We start from the raw sequence: 16,648 nt of genomic DNA, 5'->3' as shown, positions 1-16,648 counted from the left end.
TGAGGTATGTTTTAAACCCTGAAAGGATCATTTCATTATCTAAATGCATATGCTAATAAAATACTCAGACATTCCCTCTGTAATGCAACTCAGTAGCAGAGAGGTTTTGTAGGCCTGGAGAGGGATTGGAAGAAATGGGTTCATGATCCAGATTTTTTGTGTCTCTGCTTATCTGTTTTACACTCAAAAGTTACTGTTTTCTTAAATCTACACAGCAGAAGAGACTAGGGACAGGAACATGGGACTTCTCCCCTTCTGAAAGGATTGATTTCATATTAGCAGTACTTATACATAATACACTATGTGAGGAAGAAATCTGGGTCCAGAAAGTTGGTGGGAGTTTAGCTCGTTGCTCTCAAAAGGCAAAGATTTTGTCTCTTATGCTTTAATTTACTGTAAACAGTAGAAGCATTCCCACTTGCATATGGGGGGAGGTCTAAATCATTGTAAGTCAGTGCAAACAGAGGAAAACTTTATATGCAGCCTGTCAACAGCAAATGTCAATGGAAGAGCATTAGTAATAAATGTCATGGTGTGCTCTAATTACCTCCTACAGCTCTGCTCCTTTAGGGTAGATGTTCTATCCATTGAGGTCATGCTGTGGTACATATTAATTAAATCTCTTCAGTGTTATCTGCTGTTTCTGGAAGGCAGCAAATGTAATGTGCAAAATAGTGGCTTATCTGGAAGGAAAAGAACACATCCCAGAGCAAGGAAATATCTTTATCTTTTTGAAATAGATATCATCTATTATTAAAGAAAACAAAATGGGTACCTGCTGGATTTTCTGCTCTTGTTAATAGCATAGTTTAGAAATATTGACTAGAAAGAGGAAAGGGAAATATGCTCAGACGTGAAAGCACATGGGCCATAGTTGAGTAAATATGTGTTTCTATTAAAATTATGACCCTGTAGAATCAGTGGCTAAGGAAGAGAGGCATCCATAATCACTGGAAAGAAATGCAGCTACAAGCAGCTCTTTGCCCCTTGCTTGGAGAGATTCCGTTTTATCTGATGGAGAAGCAAATTGTTCCAATCTGAAACCCTAAAACCCACTAAAGTCAGACAATGAAAAAATGTGAGGCTTTCCCTTGATGCATGTGTTTGGCCCAGGTTTCTGGTACTCTTCTTGTATATATTAACACTCCCATAGCCATTTTTGACAGAGCTATTTTTAAGAACTATATTTGCTTTTTTATTTCAGCTACAAAAATATATATCTGCACAGGCAAAACCACCTTTTTGCCAGTCAGGAAACAGGATCACTGCTTGATGACACAGTGGAGAGTGGAAATTTTTGCAAGCTGTCTGGGGAGAATACACTTTGGGTTTGAGGCAGCTTACAGGCATGTCCTTTAGATCTTAGCATAAATGCTTCTTAAGTTTTTGAGACTGTTCAGAAGAGCATTCTTCCCTGCTCTTAGAATTACTGAAGAGCAGCTTATTCTAGGAGCAGGGGTTGATTCAAAGTGGGTGAGAGAATGCTATGTTAATTAATAAATTTTAGTGTAGTCCAAGAATAATGAGTTGGAAGCATTGTAATCCAGTTTGTTTGGCTCTCCACTGTCTAAGCTCTTGTGTGTTATTGATGAATTGGGATCAATGGTGGGAAAAAAAAGGAATTTCCATTACACTCAGTTATAATGTTCACCTAAATAATTAAATATGGACATGTTTTACTAAAGTCTGTTTGTTTGGGTTTTTTAGGCTATATCTTCAATACAAATGCAAGTGGACAAATATTTAGAAGAACTCAGGGTATTTAAGAACATAATTCTCAGGAAACTTCAGGAGCAAGTAGTTCCTCTTGATCCTAGATGTGCACATCAGTTTTGAAACCTGGCTACTGTTTTAAGTTTTTGAGGGACTGATCATTTGATCTGTTAATTATCTGATTCAAAGTATTTTGGATGCAGCATCTGATGAGACACAAAAATCTACCTCTGTCAATAGCATATTTACTTCATATGTGTTACTGAAGTTCTGGGTCCAGCCTGAGCTCCATTGAGCCCCAAAAACATAACTTAGCTGTACCCTGGGTGGGTCCCACCATTACACAGTGATTTGATTTGTGAAAGTGCAGGACTGCTGGTCATCTTGAATGCTGATGATTTGAGCCTTGACACACATAGGCCTTCAGCCATGTGTTCACCCTGTGTTGGCTGGGCACAGTGTGAGTGTACATCCAGCATGGTCCTGGCAAGCCTAGGATTTCTGTGCATGTGCTGACACTGGGAGAGCAACGCTCTGACTGTTCCCTTCATTTGGGGACCCTAGATTTTAGCTGGTGAGTGTTCAGAGGAGAGAAAGCAATGCTTCAAAGGGGCTCTGCAGGGCTGCTGAGGCTGTGATAAGCTACTTGAACCATCTCACACACCTGAAGTGGTGTTTGGATATTGAATAGCAACAGCTATTAGCATAAATTATTACTTTAAGGGAGATAATTTGGTCTACTGCCAAGCAATTACAATAAGTAGTGTTTAACTAGGTGTTAACATGGAGGAGAATTTCTTTCTTCTCTGTTGAACAATTCAAGAGTTACCACATAAAGTTCAAAAGATGAAATGGAGAAAAAGAGTGCAGTGAAAGAGGATCACATTGCTCTGTTACCAGACAGCTCAAATCTCTTCCTCAATTTTCTAAAGTACAAGGACCAAGTTCTTAAATGAGTTCCTGAATTTAGATCCAAGTTTCTGTCCTGAACTTGTCTCTGCTTTAGGTCAAATCCAAATTTTGGAGGAAAGAAAACATGGATACAGAGATTAATATCTAGCTGCTTTTGAACTAAGGTGTTTAGTCTAGATACGGTGTTCTGATGCTAACTTTTACTTCAGGCCTTTTTCTAGTTTAAAATGTTTTCAGATTGGACTTGTTTCTTTCCAAGGCAGGGAAGAAACAGGGCAGCCATGGAAAAAGAGGGTGTTGTTTCTCTGTATCTCATTTCTTTACAACCTCTCTCAGCTTACAAATATTTAGCTACGAGTATGCTTGACAGCTGTCTTCATCCCATGCCTAGAGAGAAGGCTCCTGCAGGTAACCATCACCACCACCACTTGCCTTAATCTGTCTGCCCTGAATATCCCTTAGTCCAGAGGTGTGCTATAAAGGGCCTGGGAATCGCTCTGGTCTCTGCACACATCACAGGCTTTCAAGCTCTGTGTCACTAGTAGGTCTCAGAGGCCATGGGCACCTCAGCCTCCCACTACTTGCTGCATTTCTTCATCAGGCAACAAGGAATTCTTGTGGTATTTACATGGAAAAGGAGATCTCATTATGGGAAGAGCAGAATATCTAGATATCTGTACTAGCTCTTGGCTGTAGTTCAACACTCAACTGTTTTCACCAGGGGCTGGGGACTGGCATTGACCTTTCCCAGCAGACGTGAGGTGGAAAAGTCACATTAGAGAAGCTAAACAAAAAAAAAAATTGCTTTATATTTTCAAGTATGGGCATATAAATTCTCTCTCCACAGCACAAGGGCATAGGTATGCTACAAGTAATTGGAGGTTTGCATCTGTTACTTGATATAAGACCTTCCCAAATAGTGGTTTTCTGCTGATTTCAAATAGTCATAAAGAAATTATTTTAATTACCTAAAATAAATAGATCTTCCCATGTATCAGTACCCAAATGTAACTCTAAGAGTGTTAGATTCTTTTTCTATTAACCTGAGGTAGTAGCAACATGCAAGAGCATCACACAGAAGAAACTTGTGCCATTAATGATGTTGCAACTGTCCAATGACATCTGCTCTTTTTGTAACTGTACATCTTCTGGTGATGTGACAAATGATATGGCTAAGGCCGTGGCACAGAAAGATGTCAGTTTGCACAAAGATGAGAGCTGCTTTCTGCCAACAATTCCAATTGCCAATTAGAAAGTCAATGAGCATATGCAGTTGCACACAAATTTACAAACATTGCTCTTGATTACAACAACTTGTGTCTTTGATATCACCGAGGCTACTCCTCTTCTTCACCCACCTGAAACATCCCAGTGCCCAGCTGGGTCTCCACCATGCACTGAAGGCATCCTCTGGGAAGAAAATGGCAATGAATGAACTTCAGATCCAGTGAAATATTCCAACAGTGTGGATGGATATGAATTAGGGCCCAAGACCTACTTCAGGTTGCAGCAGAGTTTTCAATAGTGTGCAGCCCCCCTGTTTGCTCGGGATCACTGGATAGGAAATCACCTTGCACTCAGGGACACAGTTATACTGGGAAGACATAGAGGGAAGTGCAGCCAAAGGGAGCTGAATTTTAGCTCCAACTCTGACAAGGTCTTGCACAGAATCTTGAAGAATTTTGCCTCACTTACAGGCAATTCTGGACCAGTGCTTTTCTTAACATGCTCTGTGTTTATTTTACTCTCTGGTTTTAGTTTGTAAAATTCTTTTCAGCCATGTAAGCATCTAAGTTGTTGAATTGCTTAAAAAAAACAAGCAGAAGTGCAAGGCTGATGTGGAATAAAATTGCTTCTATGCATGTTAATGCTTAAGAGACAAATGTTCCACTTGACAGGAACTCCAGTTGCTTTTGTTAGCTTCCTAAATCTGTCACCTGCTGTCACATGGCACTCGGCTGTCAGGTATCCAAAATAGTGCAAAATATCCCTTGCCTTGGGACAGACTTGGTTCAGTAGCACAGCTGTGGAGGGATGGAGACTTTGGAAAGAAGCACTGGAAGCACCTCACCATGACCACCACAGATCTCTGCTCAGTTCCTGCTGTCTAGCTCTAAAACAAATAGCTGCACACCATGTTTCTTCTTCTCACACTTCTCCTTTTTGCTCATTGTTCCTTATAATGTGTTTATAGACTGCCTGAGAGCAGTGGAAGGTGCTTGGTGCTAGAGTAGCACACATCATCATACAGACAAAGTTCTAAAATCTTTGTGCTTGCAAGGCTTCACAGAGATTTTATGGTGCATACAGCAATTTTTAAATGCTGCTTATGGAGGTTCCCATTTATATGACAATGTTTAAAAACAACTGGTTAATTATATACCTTGAACATAATACATCTGGTTTACAGTCCATACAGCTTAACTTGGTGTGCTTGGGAAATACTGGAGTTTTTTAAGGCACTCCAGGTAAGGGGGTTCTTGAGTTATTCACATTTCCAGCACTGAATCAGTCCTGCAGGAGGAGTATCCACACTTCAGTCATTAAGAAAATCTTCAGGTAACTGATTATCCTCAATCTTCATAAATCCTAAGGTCTGAAATCATCTTGAAATCTCCTAGATTTCCAGAAATGCCACAAAAAATTTAATGCAAAAAAAAAAGTCTTTCTAAATATCAGGTTGACTTTTTTAGGTATCATATCTTGAAAAAAAAATTTCTTCAGTTTTGCTCTCTCAGATCATTCAGTGAGTTTCTTCATTATATGCACTGATTATGTTCATGACATTATGTTTTTGACAATCTCCTTGCCCTTCTATTTTCCCAAGAATTGGTTTTTTAAATTTTTTACAGGGAGAAAGGAAAGGAGGAGGAAGGTCTTTTAAAAAGAATAGAGTTATATTCAGCAGTGCTTTGAAAAACTGTCACTTGTGAAAAAGCGTAAACATTCTCGGTATCTGTTATGATTTCACAGAGTACTAACAACAGCATATGAGAGCAGATTCATAAAAGGGAGTATTTTTCTTCTTTGAGAGAGAACAATCTGCAGTTCTTTTAAAAAGGAGGATCATTTGTATTGGGCACTGTGGTTCTGACAGATTAGTAATAAAGCTGCAGAATTTTTCCTTTGAAATCTGTGCTTCAGGAAGATTTATGGTGAGACAGAAAACTCCATTTGATTCTGCTCAAAATTTTGGGCATGAAGAGCTTAAGACTAAAATTCTTTTGAAGAGAGTCCAAAGTAATAGAAAAGATAATTTTGAAGGAGCTGTGGCTTAAAAAACTATTTGTTTCAGAGTTAGGAGCTCTGCAATGATTTTGTGCGTTTCACAAGAGCTGTAATGTAGCTCTTCTGCAATGGCTTAAGGCCAAATACTCGCCACTACTTTCAGGAAAGTGATTTACAACGTGCTTGTGCCTTTAAATAAGACAGTTTGACTTCTCTCTGGAATCTTTTCTGTCAAAGCCTGTCATTGTCAGTCTTCAAGTGACCCACAATATATTTCTTTAATCAGCTACCTTTTGGATTAGATTTCTTCTTGTTGAGGTTTTGTTAGCTCCTTGACAACCTTCACAGTACAGCAGGGTTAAAAAACAACAACATTTTAAAATAGAGGCCTTTAAATCTGGCTGTTTGGTTGTGTTATGTCTTTTTGCTTGGTTTATGACTGCTGAGAAATTGCGATGCAGATAAATATGTTTTTCAGCTATCCTTTAAAGGAAGTAGGTCCTGCCAAACCACTTTATTTAATCTCATTTATTAACAGTGACTGAGTGTGCCATCCACGTATGCTTTTGGAGACACTGTACTATATTCAGATGATGAAAAAATTCATCTCACCTCTGTGTGATAAGGATTGCAGCACACATGCAGCAGAGTTTTTATGTAGCACTGGAGCTGATTTCCTCAGGGCAGGGACCATCACAGTGGGATCTTTTAAATGTTACTGTGTGACTAGTCCTTATGCTCTTTAAGAGAGGAGTTCTGCTGAAATTTAGATTCAAATCTCACCTCAGTTTTGATAGCCTTTTTGTACCTTGGAACTAATTTAAGTGCTCTTTTCTCCAAATTGATTGCCAGCAAGAATTCATGCTCTAGAAGAAATATCTAGTGTTAAGGATTCATTTTCAGGATCTACATTTAGGGTCAGGAGGGTGGACTGTTTCCTGGATAGTCACTTGTCTCCAAGTTTGTTCAGTCTCCCTCCTTTACTTCTGTTTCTACAATGACTAATTCATGTGTCCTCCAGGACTTCCTTCATGCACTTAGGTTTATTTTTTTATCTCTCTTTCCATTTGCTGCTGTAATTTGACATAATGAAGTAGATTTCCAGTTGTGTCCTGATCTTATGCAAATTTATTTTCAGGTGGCTGCTAGAAAGCCAAGTACTACATATAGTTATCCTTATGATTTTGATGGACCTCAGCATTTGAGTGGCAAGTAGCTGCTTATCTCATTTTGTAAGGAAAAATAAAGCAAATTTGTAAATAAAGCACTTTTGACATCAGCTTTCCTAACACATCAGGCTGGAGCTGATCTGTATCACTTGGGCCTGCGCCAGGAGTGGGTCACACCCCAGGAGCAGGATGACCCCAGGTGTGACTGGAGCACTTGCTCTACAGCTTTTTGGCTGTCAGTCTGTGCTCTGAGGAGACAAGGATGAGAGGGAGGTCTTTTGCATGGGATAATAGAGGATTTATTGCTCTGGGGAATCTTGGGGGCAAAAGACAGAAAATGCGAGCATGCAACAGCTGAAATAGGGAGGCGGTTCAAAGGGAGGGTACAAAGCATCAGCTAATCAGAGATATCCTGGGGAGGGTAAAAGGCAGGGTTCACAAAATCATCATCCAATGAGGGAGGTAGGGGGGGAAAGTTGGGTCACATGGACTAATCAAGAGTCAAAGTTTAGGGGATTTCCGAAGAGGAATTCCAAGCATGTGGTGGGCCTAAGACAGATTGACAGGGGACCCAGGGTAGATTAACAATGTGGGGTGGGAGGGTCTCATTTGGACCAAACCATCAACTTAGGTAATAACAGAACATACCATTAACAAGAAACACACTGCAACACTTTCCCATGCTTTTTTCCCCTGTTGGGACTCCTCTTTTCCTGCACCCCAGGCCGTGATCTGTAGGCCCCCCTTCTGTGCTAAGTTGCCTGGTGCAGCTCATCCTACAGCGCTGTTCCTGGGAATGGCTCCTTGTTATCTCTGTGCTGAGTATCAGGGTGCCTAAAGAAAGGAGTTTATTTTTAGGATATAAGGTCCAGATACACTTGCAGTCACTCCCAATTCCTCCTGATTGCTAGAGACATAATTTCAAGCTACCATAAAAATTGAGAAATCAATATTTCTGCTTTGAAGCAAACATATGTCTGTGGAGCCAAACTAGGTCTTCAGATGCTTAAGTGCTGTTTCCACTGGAAAATGGGACTGTCCTGCCTGGGAACACAAAGCAGAGTTTGGCATAACACAATGGCTCAGGAATTATGAATGGGCAGTTTAGTTTTTACTGCTCTAGTTTAAGGCAAGGCTGCAAGAAAATTAAATAACTGCTGGGAGGCTTAACAGTTACTTTGCTTTTCAAGAAGCAGAGAATGTCTGTTGGGGAGATTTTAAAACCTGAGTTTATATTTTGAAATCAATGGCCTGAATTTCACATACCACACATTACTTTTTGAAAGTCTTACCCTTCTCTTTCCTGCTGCTGTCTCTGCTGCTCTTCATCACCCACATGGTATCAGCTTCCCACCAATAAACATGACAGGTCCAACACCACTCACTCTCAGACTGGAGACTAAACTAGCATGGAGCCACAGCAATAGCCATAACACAAAGCATCCTTAGATTTAAGAGCTCAGCCTATGTTTTGCTGCTCCTACCATTCTCACAGAAGCCTTTAATTAGAGAAAGCTCATCTTGTTAATCATGCTGCTAGACTTGACCTTCCAGCATCTACACAAAAACGGGCTGGGTACCTCTGACATGCCATTTCACCTCTCCTGGCTTTGTTTCCCCTACCTGCAAGGGGTTCCCAGTGTGATCTTTGGACACTGTGCAAACAAGCTGGGCATCAGGACCTCCTGCAACCTACAGGACTGGTCAAATGGGCTCAGCTGGATGAGCTCACATTAAATTAACAGATTGCACCTTGCTGATGGAGACATGCCTTTTTCTTTCCTGTGTAAATTATGAATGGTGATGGCTTGGGCAGCATTTCTCCTGAGTGAAAGAACTACCAGCTCAGTATTATGACTCACTGAGCAGCACATTCCTATAATGGTAGGCTTTTAATATATTTTATGGGGTATTTGTATGGGATGGAGTAAGACTAAATAGAATTGCATAGAACATTTTCCACAAAATTTGCTATAAACCTCTAACAGGGCAAATCTCATTGCAGACTAATTAAAGAGATCCTGCTGAAACGAAATTTGTCGTTATTGCTCTCACTTGAATAGTCTGGAATATAGCAGTATAAGCAGATCAAAGGATTTTTTAATCTTAAGATATAGTAGAAGTATTTTATAATACTTCCCGCTGTTTAACTGAAAAAGCAACATTGTACTAGGTCAAATCATCAAGGATCATCTTTTAAAGCTGATCCAACATTTGGAAACAAACTTCCCAGGCAGTCCTCTCACTTTGTCACTTCCACATGGTGGGCACTTTCTCTGCAGGTGTCAGCACCCTCCCTGCAGCTCTGATGAGCACCCAGTGCTGTGCAGACTGAGTTTGGTTTAAGTTCAGTGGTAGCTGTTGCTATGAGAGGGTTTGAACACCTATGTGAAGTCTGAAGCTGTAGAAATACCTTTGTGCTGAGAGAGATGTAAGAGATGGTACCTGGCTTTAAATAGATTAGGTGCAGGGCTCTTCCAATTTTTTCCTGTCTCCAGACTTTCCCAGGCGCCCGGGTTCTGTCAGGAGCAAAACCAACAGATGCCATAATCTTCATCTGCAGGTCAGAGAACACATCTTTATATCTTCTGGTGGTGGTTTCTTGTTTGTTTTTGTTTTTTTATTTTCCATCTTGCCTCCTGAAACTTGGAATAACTAAGGAATATGTGTAGTAGAGGAGAAATAATATTTTTAACATGTGTGATAATTGCAGTGTCTACCCTGGTGTGTACTTCATTATATGCTGATAGCTAATTCATTAAGAGCTTTATTACAAACAAAGACATCTGACACTTTAATTGAAAAGAAATGGAAAATTTGGAAAATTTTTGTGCTCAATTCTTATGTAAAAATTACAAACAATTTCTCTTCCTGATATATAATGCTGATTTTTCATGCTGGAATGCTCTACCTGTGAAATTTCATCCAAAAATGTATTTTAATAGCCAAGTTCTTAACCCTTCCAAATAAAAGAGTATAATGGAAATAATGATAGACTGAAATTCCACCTTTAATTTGAGCTGTGTTAGAAAGCCTGGGTATAACATTATCCTATTACTTTTTCCTTTTTTGAAAATGAGTATGTACTTCTGTCACTTGGCTTTATGCATATTCATACACCATTTACCACTCTTTGCTCAGCTGGATGAGATATTCTCTAGGTAATCTAGCTCATTTATCTTCAGCAGTGCAACTTGTGCTTGGCATTATTCACCAGTGGGGCCTGTTAGACTGGAATGGATGATTTTTTTTTCTTTTATTTTGGTTTTTTGGGCGGGTTGTTTGTTTGAGGAGTTTTTTGGCTGGTTGGTTTTGGTTTGGTTTGGTTGTTGTTTTTTTTTTTTTTGTTGTTCTAGCGTATGTATGTATGTGTATGTTTTTTCAGCTGTAATAAATTCTGAAAGCTGTATATTTAGATGTGAGTGTATTTCCACATGATAAAGCCTGGCTCAGTTTGTGAAATATCATCTGTAGAGCTTTGCAGACCCTGTCCTCTGCTGCAATGTCCCCTGTGTGTATGCTGGTGTGACCACCGGTGTAGGAATGATGGAGAAGAGACGTGATAGAACAGAACATCAAATTCTCAGTCCCCAAGCGCTTTCCAGTCTGTTGTGGTGAATTCTCATTCCTGGAAGACAGCAGTGCATGTAAGCTCCAGCTCCAGGCACTCAGCTACACAGGAGCTTGGACCCACTTTGGGCTTCTCTGTCAGGTTCTGGCACTGGCTGTGGAACAACTTGTGTGTTCTTTTGTCCACTAGTAAGAGGCCATAGAAGGGGGAAAATGAGTTTCAAGTCCTCTTTGAAACTAACTGGATGGGAAATTGTCACTTTGGGGCTTTTTAATGATTCTCTACAGTTTTAGTTTATCAGATGTCACAGATTACTGAGGAATGTTTTTGTTCTTTAGCTTTAAACTTAAGGACAATCAGTGATTTATGCCCCTCAGCTCTGGTGCACTTGATTTTGATTTAGGCTGTTCTCTGCCATTTGCCAATAGAAAGAGAATGTTAGAAACGAGCTGTTTTGCTGCATAAGGAAAATATCCTCTGGATGTAAATGTCTCATCAGTGTAGGTCTGTCAACCTGCATTTCAAGAAAAAATGATGCTTTCTTTTCTCCTTCCCTTTAGGCAATCATTAAAAGAGCCTTTTGTTTGTTGACTATGGGGCTGACCCCATGGGAGCATGGATGTCATGCATGATAGATTTATTGACAGATAATCATTTGTTTGGGGCTCTACCATGAAAAATGGTTTGACTTCATAAGTATCACCTTCAGAAATTAATATTTAGAGCCTTCTCTGTTTAAACTATGAATCTTTGCAGCAAGGAGAATCCTTGACAGAAGCTGTCTGTAGGAACAGGAAATCTCATATAAGAGTAGCATTAACGAAGTAACCTCCCCCAGGGTACACCTACATGGGCCAGACACCTGCGTGGGCTCAGAACCAGCTGCAGTAATGTAAAATTTTGAGCTGATTCTCTCCCTTTTAGGTATGTTCATACCCTCCATAGCTCAATAAAGACAGTATGGAACTGATTGCAAACCAGATGCCCCCAGTACCTGGGCTGCAGGTCTCAGGGCTGCTTGCACAGTACAGCTCAAAAGTGAGTTAAATCAGGTAGGGAAAAAAAACAAAATAAAATATAAGGAGACTTAAAATACATGAGCTTAATAAAGATGGAAATGAATGCTAGTACTGGTCTGGTACAGTCTCTGCAGAGTTAGTAGTACATGTACAATTCAGAGTAGCTTAGCTTGTCCTGATTACAAGACTCTGAAGAAGAGCTTTACACTGATGCTTCATGAGTCACTAAAACCTGCTGCTAATTGCCTCAGTCTGGAGGCCTCATAGGGAAACAAAAACCAAGATCCTGCAGGTGTTTTAATCGGTGTTCACAGAGCAGCCCTGTTGTTCTTCATGGATTTGATTCAAGCTGTTCTCAGTGTCGAGATGGGAGGCAGCAGTGCTGTTGCCATCTACACTCTGTGGGTGCTGCAGCCTCTGGAGGAGCCCCAGCAGGTGCCAGGGTTTCAGAGCAGCTGGAGCCATGCAGGGGAAAAGCATTCCCCTCCTCCTGGCCTAGGATCCCAGCAGTGTGTGGCAGGTGAGCAAGCAGGTGATGCAATGGGGGGAAAATGAAGAACAGCAGGGAATGTACTACAGGCAGTTGCAAAAGCAGTGGAGATGTTAAATCCACATCAGTTAACACCATAACTGGTACCTGATGGCAGTGCTTTCCCAGCAGTGAATGTAGGTCACTTAAGAATGATAAAGTTACCTCTTCCAAAACACTATTTGCTTTGGGGGTTGTTTTATGTCCTGTAATATTTACTTGGTCCATTATGAACAGCTCAAAGAAGTTTAAGATGCACTACACAGAAACTGCAGTGCTTAGGAACACTGTATGGATATTGGATATATGCTGATGATAATTCTGGCAGATAAAGGTAAGCCTCAAATACCTGCCATTAGACACTACAGTATTTTTGTCACAGTACATTTTCTCAATAAGTTTATGTGAGAGAGAATTTTTGTTTATCTGTCAGGCATGAATTGTTTCAAGAGAAAGGTAAATTAATATGCTAAAATTAGCTAGAAATCAGGTTAATTATTGTGAAAATTTGTGTCTTCAGAATAGAGTGCTTTTGTGTCCAAATGATTATAGATTGATTCAGCTGTGCATGAATAAGGCTCAGTACTGTTAAAACAGAACAGTGCTTTTTGGCATTAACAAACCATTGTGCATATTCAAAGCATTTTAAAATATAAAAGTTTAGGTTATGATCCACTGCAGTTAATATCAGCCACGAGTCACTGGTCAGTAAAGAAGGCAACGCAGGACAAACATTTCCCTGCCTGTGTTAAAATTCTTGTTTGCCACATAAATGGAAAAAATCTCATCAAATGACATTTATAGGTCTCTAGGGCTGTTTGTGCTCAGGATATCGAGGCTGACTGTTGTATCAAGAGTCAAGCCTGATCACCCAAAATGTGAAGTAGTTTTTTTTTAAAGCAGAATCAAAGCAAAACTGGGTCAAATTCTTCCCACTGAAAGTTGATTGAAAATGTGTGCCTGAATGTCTTCCACCCTTTGAAAATCCAACCTAGATACTTCATTTTAGGAATCATAATCAGTTAAACTTGTAGGGTTGTGGAGGCACATAGTTTGAACCTGTTATTTTCTATTGGACAATTTTATAGGCTGGAATGATCTTTCACCACTGTAGAGCAACTTGACTTCATGGTGATAAGCTACTTCACTCAGGTGCTCTATCAGCTAATATTTTAACATTTCCTGTAAGAGAAGTATAAGTCTGATGCTTGCTAATTTTTTTTCTGATAGCAATTTTACACCTCCAAAGAATGTATCTTAAGGCCACTGGGTACAACACTGAAATGTGTGGTCAGCCTTAGCTGTTAGACAGTGACTCATTTTTCTGTATTTGGACTTTTGTACCTGGCTGTGGTTCAAAAAGAAGGCAATGATTTTGGCCTTCTCCATTAAGTGCTCTGAGAGTGGTCTATTAGTTTATATTTTTCTTTTTGCTTGCTGTCTCAAAATCTAATATCTGTAACACAATCCATGCAAACTTGGTGCTTTGGGGTCTAGAAAATAAACTATTGGAGTAGTCACTTTTTTCCTTGAAAACTGAGGCTTCATAAGAAGAAGGCAATGAGTTAATAAGTTACCCCAGATCTCTGAATTCATCTCCTTGGATTTCTGGCTAGCTTTATCTGCAATTTTCAGGCAATTTTCCTACACAAGAACATCCATATTCTATGCAGCTGCTTTAGGATTGCATTTGTGCTGACATATTTAAGGCAGGACACCTTTGCAAGTGTGGACAGGCACATACTAGTGAAATACATACAAAGAAAATGGTGAAGACTACCAATGCCAAATTAATGAATTACATTATCAATGCCTTATGGAAAGAGCCATGAATCACATTACAAGACAAAGAATGAATTTTTCTCCCTTGCTTTTGATAGGAAAAGCAATATATGGTCTGAAGTCTAGCTTTGATATTTCTTTCTACTCTTCTCCCTCTCAAAGCTTTCTTATAACCAATAAAATTCTCAGGTTTGCCATATCTTATTCAGTGAGAAAGCAACTTAAAAACTAATATGCTGCGTTGGCACCAAGTGAAAGAAATTGATTCAGAAGATGACAGCAAAAGGGCCATGCTGAAATGTGTATAGCCAGGCAGTGCCACACTTCCTTGGAAAGCATTCAAATCAATTTCTCATGGATATGTATTCCTGAGGAGCTGTATCAGGCAAAAAAAGCTTCCTTCAGGAAGTACTGCTCTGTCCAGTGGGCTTCCATCAGTGCACTTCCAGAGTGCCACCCCAGAAAGATTTACTGGATTGAATGTACTTTTACATTTCTCTGGAGTGTTAGTGCAGTCTGCCGGAGGTGGCAGGCTGGGCTGGAGCACAGAATACCCAGTGCTGATCTCAGCTTAACTCCTCACTTGTCCTTTGGTCAGGGGCAAGGCACATCCTCTTCAGTTCACTCCAGCTTCTCCACCTGCAGTACAGGACAACTGAGTCTTTTTACTCAGGGTTCTGAAAAAGCATCCGAGGAAGAAAGGATGAAACAGATAGATCATTGCTGCTGCTACAGTTGTTTTACTTTAGCTCAAAACATCTGATTTAGATTCAGTGTTTAAGACCCTGATAGACTATTGGCACTTTTCTGTTCCTATGCTGCATCAGTGGCCATGCCCAGCTTCAGGCTTACACAGGAAGGATGAAATTTCTGAGGGAAGTTGTGGGATTTGTGGATAACAGTCTGAAGCAAACCACCTGCATTTATTTGTCAACATTAGTGTCACAAGCCAGAGGAAGTCCCTCTTAATGTATTAGGGATAGCTGGTTTTGGACTTGCACAGTGGCCAGTTGTCCAGAGAGCCAAGAGATTATCACAGGAAGCTGAAAGTTTTGGTAAACTCACAACTTTGTGACAAAACCTGTTGGGGTTTACAAGTACAGATGAGATTTTGGGAAGATAGACAATACCTAGAGAAATGGAGATTATATCCATAAAGAAAGGCAGTGAGATTGGACTGTTTAGAAACTCATCTTTTAAGAAAGAGTGACTGCAGGTTTCATATTCCCAGGGAATGAGATTGCATGCACTCTGCAATACAAAAAAGGAATAATAATGTGAAATGGAAATAGAGCAGATGAGCGTGAAGGTTTTCTGGTTGCTGATCTTCCCTTCCTCCCCTGAATCACAGAGTCTGTCTGCAGAAAAAAAAAATATGTTAGAAGTGGTTTCTGTTATTCTCCCAGGCAGACAGTGCTTGGCAAGTTGCTAACTTAGAGGTTGTCTTTTGCATTTGTTAAAAAAGATCATCATCCTTCCTCACATGCATGAAATCCTGTATATCACCCCGCTCCTGCTGAACTCACTGCTGCTTCGGAGTTCATCATTTGAGGCATTAATTTTCTGTTCTACTTAATGGTTTTGTCTGTTTGCTTTATGGGTTTTGTTTTCTTTTGTTTGGTTTTGTTTTGAGCTACAGCAAAATACACTTGCAAGCACTTCCTGTATCTTCAAAATCATAAAATCCTTTAGGCTGGAAAACACCTCTAAGATTGAATCTAGCTATTAACCTAGCAGTGCCAAGCCTCAGGTGCCTGCATACCATCCTATTGGATGTATAGTTCCCTTCCTGCTTCCCCTTTGCACTTAAGGAGATAACCCTTTGCTGTTTGACTAACCAAGTTATATACCTTCCTCTTTCCTATAAAGGTTTCCCACAAAATGCCTCAGTCTGTGCAGTCCAGCTCTGTCTTTGAGCCACTGGATTCTCCAGAAGTCCACTTTGAAGTGGATGCAACTCCTGAGCAATTCCTCTGTGTGTGGAAGTCAGGTGGCACTGAATCCAAAGAGAGTCACTCCAGGACCAGCACTAAGCATTCACCTCTGGGTCCTCTGTAAACACATTTTATGGATGGTTCACATGAGAATGCATTTGAAGGAGCTGAAGGCACTGAATTAATTTATTCAGTTACAAAAAGGTAAATGCAGCTCTTACTAGGGTCTCCTGAAAAAGTGGGTTGAGCTGTCAAGGAAAAAAAAAATATGAGGACTATGAAAAAAAAGAGTTTCAGGTTTTGTCATGCTTTATTCCTGTTTCTTTGATGAAATGAATTGAAAACTGTTGGTTTAGAATTAAGTAGAAATGCAACATTTTCATTTAGAACAGGATGAAACGTTTTGGGGGTTTTCCCCCTGAGACTTGTTTCTTGTTTCTAAGTTTTTATCTCTTATCTCAATCCACTTTTGAAATGATGAAAAGGAGAGAGCAGAGAAAGAAAAAACTGCAAAAACTGAAACTTAAATTTTCCTCTCTGATTTTTATCAGCATATAATTTATTTGATTGTCAGAAGGTTTTGCCACTCTAGCCATCTCTACTGTTGGTGAAGGGTGTAAGACAAAAGTGTGTCATCTGGGTCTGTTTGAAACAAGGTAACATTGCTTAGAATTTAATATTTTATAACAAAACAAGCTGGTACTTTGTAAGCAAATAAAATAGCATGTGAAGAGTATAGACAAGTCTTGCCAGTTTTCAGTCTGATAATCACTGGATTACTATATGAGTGT

This window comes from Pseudopodoces humilis, chromosome 6 (genome assembly GCF_049639895.1).
Source record: "Pseudopodoces humilis isolate 2021_Gansu_Grassland_sample_001 chromosome 6, ASM4963989v1, whole genome shotgun sequence".
NCBI lineage: Eukaryota > Metazoa > Chordata > Aves > Passeriformes > Paridae > Pseudopodoces > Pseudopodoces humilis.
This window is presented reverse-complemented; position numbering follows the sequence as displayed.